Source organism: Carlito syrichta, unplaced genomic scaffold (assembly GCF_000164805.1).
Source record: "Carlito syrichta isolate Samal-C Ts95f unplaced genomic scaffold, Tarsius_syrichta-2.0.1 Scaffold306948, whole genome shotgun sequence".
Classification (NCBI taxonomy): Eukaryota; Metazoa; Chordata; class Mammalia; order Primates; family Tarsiidae; genus Carlito; species Carlito syrichta.
Window position 1 is genome coordinate 57250 of NW_007251044.1, and position 5841 is coordinate 63090.

The 5841-nt window shown below is 53.5% G+C and overlaps 1 protein-coding gene across 2 annotated transcripts in view; it reads right to left on the minus strand.

Annotated features, from left to right (window-relative positions):
* Positions 1–5841, minus strand: part of POLD1 (DNA polymerase delta 1, catalytic subunit) — a 26438-nt gene that overhangs the window by 19549 nt on the left and 1048 nt on the right. The window lies entirely within an intron of this gene.

Genomic DNA, 5841 nt, shown 5'->3' on the forward strand with positions numbered 1-5841 from the left:
AAAAAAAAAAAAAAAAAAAAAAGTTGTCATGACAACTAAATGTGTGTGATCCTAGGCTGGAACTTGGATTAAAAAACTGCAAGACAGGCACGGTGGCTCAGGCCTATAATTCCAGCACTTGGGGAGGCGGAGACAAGTCTCGGCAACTTGGTGAGACCTTGTCTCTACACTAAATGAAAAAATTAACTGAGCATGGTGGCGCATACCTGTAGTTTCAGCTACTTGGAAGGCTGAGGCAGAAGGATCGTCTGAGACCAGCAGGTCAAGGCTAAAATGGCCATCAGCATGCCACTATACTCCAGTCTGGGTGACAGAGTGAGACTCCAACTCAAAAAAAACAAACAAAAAAACCCCCCTGCAATTGGCTATGAGGATTGTAACACGGACAACGGGGCGAACAGGTAACTATATGTTTCACCTCACATTGCTCAATTATGAAATTACACTGTACTGACACAGGCAGATATCCCTGTTCTTAAGAGATACTGACTGGAGTTTTTGGAGGTGAATTATAATGACCACGACTTTCTTTTTTTTTGAGTTGGAGTCTCACTCTGTCACCCAGACTGGAGTGTAGTGGCCGCTTCCGGCCACTGCAGCCTCGCTGCTGGGCTCCAGCGATCCTTCCGCCCCAGCCTTCCAAGTAGCTGGAACTGCAGGCGCGTGCTACCATGCCCGGCTAATTTTTGATTTATTGTAGAGATGAGGTCTCACCAAGTTGCCCAGGCGGGTCTCGAACCCGCGGGCTCAGGCAATCCACTCACCTCAGCCTCCCAAAGGTGCGGGATTACAGGCTGAGCCACCGAGCCCGGCTGATGACCACAACTTTCAAAGAGTTCAGCCAAAAAAGAGAAACAGCACGTGCCTGTGTACATGTGTGCCCGGATAATGCATGTGAGTGTCTCGCTGGCAACCTGTGATCTAGGCAGAGGTAACTGCCGGTCTGAAGCTTTCCAAAATATTAAGTTGGGGAGGAAATACATAAAATAAAAACAGTAGCAATTTTATAAGGTGGCCGGGACAGTATGTATAAATACATTTTCTTTTAATGCATTATTCTAGGGGAGGTAAGAAATGGGTGACACTGGTTTCTGGGGGGGACAGGGTGGGAGGAAGACGTCATCTGGTAGCAGCTCTACTGAGATAATCCACATCCAATACAATTCACCCATTGAAGGTATATATAGTGCAATGGCATTTACTGTCTGCAGTCACACAGCCCTCACCAGTCCATTTTAGGACTTTCATCCTCCCCAAAGCAAGCCTGCAGCCTCTTGCCGTCACCCCCATTCAGCCCAGCTGCCCCACCCCCGGCAAGCACTCCTCTTACGTTCTGTCTCCATGGATCTGTCTATTCTGGGCAATTCACGTTAAGTGGAATCTTAAAATCCGTGGCCTTTGTGCCTTGCTCCTTCACTCGATGGGCTCAGGGTTCACCCGTGGTGCAGCCTGCACCCCTGCCTTGTCCCTTTCATGCTTGGATACTTTTCCCTGTATGGATGTGACACACCTTGTTTTCCACTCATCTGCTGACAGACACCAGGGCTGTTTCCACCTCTGGCTGCTGTGAACAGTACAGCTGTGGTCATGTGTACAGGAGGTTTCGAACGAGTGAAACTCCCCTTTTGTGCCTTTTGGGTGAGAACCACACACATGACTTACCTCCCAGAAAAAGAAAACTGAGTGGCCCTCGCAGGTTAGCCAGAGACACAGGGAGTTATGACGGGGTAGAGACCTCTACAGGGCAGAGGAAGCTGAGGGGCTTATGGGAACCCAGGGTCATCGCCAGAGTTGGCCTGGTGTGAGGGAGGCAGGAAGGGGCCACTGGCCTTGGTTCACCAATGTGGCCACAGGGGTGGGAGGGAACGTGCCACCAGGAACAAAATCCGGGCTTCCATTAGTGCAGTCGAGACAGAAAGAGATCAGCCCCGCAAAGGGCTTGGCAAGCGCCGTTCCTTGCTCTCACAACCTACGGCAGCAAGCACTCAACAGTGGTGCCGCCATGAAACACGGAGCTCACCGCAGGCCAGGCACTGGGGTTCAAGGACAGTCATCCTCTCTCAACCTCATCCGGGCTCACCAATCTCACAGCTTTGAAGGTCAAAGGCCCATGGTGGCCACGCTAGCCTTTAGGTCCAAGGTCCAGGCTGACAGAGCCAGGTGCCCAGCTGGTAACCCCTGGGGATATCTCTTCAGTCACTGCACTCTGTCAACAGTAGCTCCTGGCAGGCCAACAACTGTGGAGTCACTCTAGTCTCTCTCCTCCCCTCAGAACACATGCCCACTCCATCTGCAAGTTTCATTAGTCCCACCTTCAACAGAGCCGAGCCTGACCCCCCCACCCTAGCATGGCTCCCACTTATTTCCTCTGACCATGGTGAGACAGGAGGGCCTGAACGTACTATAATCTTTTTTTCTAAGTTGGAGTCTCACTCTGTCACCCAGGCTGGAGTGCAGTGGCACACCCATGGCCACCGCAGCCTCAACCTGCTGGGCTCAGGCAATCCTCCCGCCTCTGCCTTCTGAGTAGCTAGAACCACAGGCAGGCACCACCATGCCCAGATAACTTTTTGATTTATTGTAGAGACAATGTCTCACCATGTTGCTCAGGCTGGTCTCAAACCCCTGAGAACAGGCAATCTTCTTGCCTCTGCCTCTCAAAGTGCTGAGATTATAGGCGTGAGCCACTGTGCCCAGTGCACACCCACGTCTTTATTTCTTGAATCAGGGCCTCATTCTGTTGCCCAGGCTGGAATGCAGTGGCACGATCACAACCATCTCAGCTCATATCTATCTTGACCTCTTGGGATCAGGCGATCCTTCCTCCTTAGCCTCCCAAGTAGTAGGGACAATAGGTGTGCTTCACCATGCCTGGCTAATTTTTTGACTTTTTTGTAGTGACAAGGTCTCGCTATGTTGCCCAAGCTGGTCTTGAACTCCTGGGCACAGGTAATCCTCCTGCTTCGGCATCCTAGAGTGCTGGGACCGCAGGCGTGAGCCCACCTGTGTCTTTATTGTGGCACTGCTGTCTGTACTTCTCTGCTGCCTCAGGACCTCGATGTTCGGGCAGGGAGCAGTTGTTCCACCGGTGTCTCCCAGGAGCCAGTAACAGTGTCTGGCACACAGAGGGCATTTGGGAAATATGAAATGGATGCACAAACTGCTCCCAGGGCTCCCTCATTCCACTCCAAAAGTGCAGTCTCAACACAGCAGCTGGAGGGACTGCGTACCAATGCATTTGATCCTCCGGTCTCCAGGGCCACAGCCTGCCCAACTCCCTTCTCAGAATCAGAGCAAACTCCTCACTGTAGCCCCCAAGGTCCTGCACAACCTGGGCCCCATTCCCTTTCTGCACCACCTCCTCCCCTGTCCCTATCGATCACTCAGCTCCAGCCGCTGGCCTTCCATTCCTTAAACACTTGGTCCTACCTCAGGACCTTTGCACAGGCTGTTCAGAGACCTGACGTTCTTTCCCAGATGTACCCATGTATCTCTCCCCTCTTTCAGGTCTTTGCTCAAATGTCACCTACCAGGTGAGGTCTGTTTGAAAGTTCAGTGCTACAGCAGGGCTCGGTGGCTCAGCCTGTAATCCCGCACTTTGGGAGGCCGAGGTGAGTGAATTGCCTGAGCCCACGGGTTCAAGACCCGCCTGGGCAACTTGGCGAGACCTCATCTCTACAATAAATTTTTTAAAAATTAGCTGGGCATGGTAGCGCGTGCCTGTAGTTCCAGCTACTTGGAAGGCTGAGGCGGAAGGATCGCTGGAGCCCAGCTGGTCGACGCTGCAGTGGCCGGTAGCGGTCACTGCACTCCAGTCTGAGTAAGTGAGACTCCAACTCAAAAAAAAAAAAAGTGCAGTGCTAGTCAGATGCAGTGGCTGATACCTGTAATCCCAGCACTTTGGAAAGCGGAGGCGGGAGGATCGCCTGAGCCCAGGAGTTTGAGACCAGCCTGAGCAACATAGCGAGACCCCATCTCAACAACAAAATAGCCAGGCGTGGTGGCACACACCTGTAGTTCCAGCTGCTCGGGAGACGGAGTTGGGAGGATCACCTGAGCCTAGGAGGTCAAGGCCGCGGTGAGCCATGATTATGTCACTGCACTCCAGCCTGGACGACACAGTGAGACCCCAACTCTAACACACACACACAAAAGTGCATGGCCACCCCTTCCTGGCACCCTCTAGCCCCTTTCCCTGGCACTTATCGCTGTCTGGCTCACTGGATCAGTTCCCAGAGTCTCCAGAGAGCGGCCCAGGACCAGCAGCATGAATTTCAAGTGGGAACTTGTTAGGTGCTAATTGTCAGGCTGCAATGGACCTAGAATCAGGAGCCCTGGGGTGGGGCCCAATGATCGCTGTTATAAAAAAACCTCCAGAGATTTGCATGCATCATGGGTCTCTATCTTGTTTGCCATCTGTCCTGCTCCTAAAATGGGAATTCCACGACAGCAGGGCTTCTGGCTTTCAGCTCCTGCTGTGTCTCTGCACTCAGGAGCTCCTGGAACAGAGTAGGTGCTCAAAACACGTTCTTGAAAAAACAAATAAAGGAACTCAAAGAACGTTCTGAGGCAGGTGCTGTTTCCACCTCTTTCTATGATGGCTGGAAGCGAGGCCCAGAGGTGAAGCGACCTGCCCAAGGTGGCACAGCTGGCCAGGTGGGACACAGCCAGGGCTCAAATTCAGGCAGGCTGGCTCCAGAACCCCACTGTTAACTGGGGCTCCACACTGGTGGCCTCTGTACACCAGGGAGACACAGGAGTGACCACCTCCTGCCCAGTGGGGAAGGTGACTGTGAGAACAGATTTAGCTGCTCATTCATGGCTGTCTGCTGCCTCCACACATCAGCTGGGGGAACAAGGGAATGACAACAAAAGTATTCATTTCTGCCCCTCCATATTTTTCCAGCTGTGGCCTTCTCCCTCCCCTGAGTCCCTCCAATAGCTGTTGCCCTTGGACCCATGGTCTGGTGCCGTCTGGCATGTGTTTGCCTCCCTCACCAGCCAGGGACTTCTGGAAGGCAGAGCAAGGTCTGACTCCTCTGGGTCCCCAGCATGGCCCAGCACAGGGCCTGGTCTCTGGGAAGCCTCGGAAGACATTTGCTGGGTGAACGCTCCCTTCCCCTCAGCTGCCTTATTCCACTGCAGTACCCAGCCAGGGGCCTGCCTCGTGAGCCACTGTCTTGGGGGCTTGAGAGAAAAGAGTGGCCAGGCGTGGCGGCTCATGCCTGTCATCTCAGCACTTTGGGAGGTGGAGGCGAGAGGACTGCCTGAGCCCAGGGGTCCGAGATCAGCCTGGGCAATTTGGCGAGACCTCATCTCTGTAATGAATCAAAAAATCAGCCAGGCATGGTGGCGTATGCCTGTGGTTCCAGCTACTTGGAAGGCTGAGGCAGAAGGATTGCCTGATTCCAGTAGGTCGAGGCTGCTGTGGCTGTGAGCGTGCCTCTGCACTCCAGCCTGGGCGATGGAGGGAGACTCCAACGCCAGAGAGAGAGAGAGAGACAGAGAGAGAGACAGAGAGAGAAGCCCTTCAGGAGGGAAGAAACCTCTCTAAAGGACAGGGAGGGGTGGCTAGGGGACATACAGGAAGAGACCAGGAAGGGGGAGAGACCAGGTAACAAGGGTTTCCTTGAGTGGGTGGGGCTAAGACAGGAGCCCTGACATCACCTGCCCCCTTCTGTGCTTCCCATAAATCCTGTCCACTCCCTTCCTCATCTAAGCTCTTCAGGGTGGCACCCCTGCTTCTCCCTCAGCCTTTCCCTGTTGCTCAAAACACACACCCACCCGGGCTCAGTGGCTCAGCCTGTAATCCCGTGCCTTTGGGAGGCTGAGGTGAGTGGA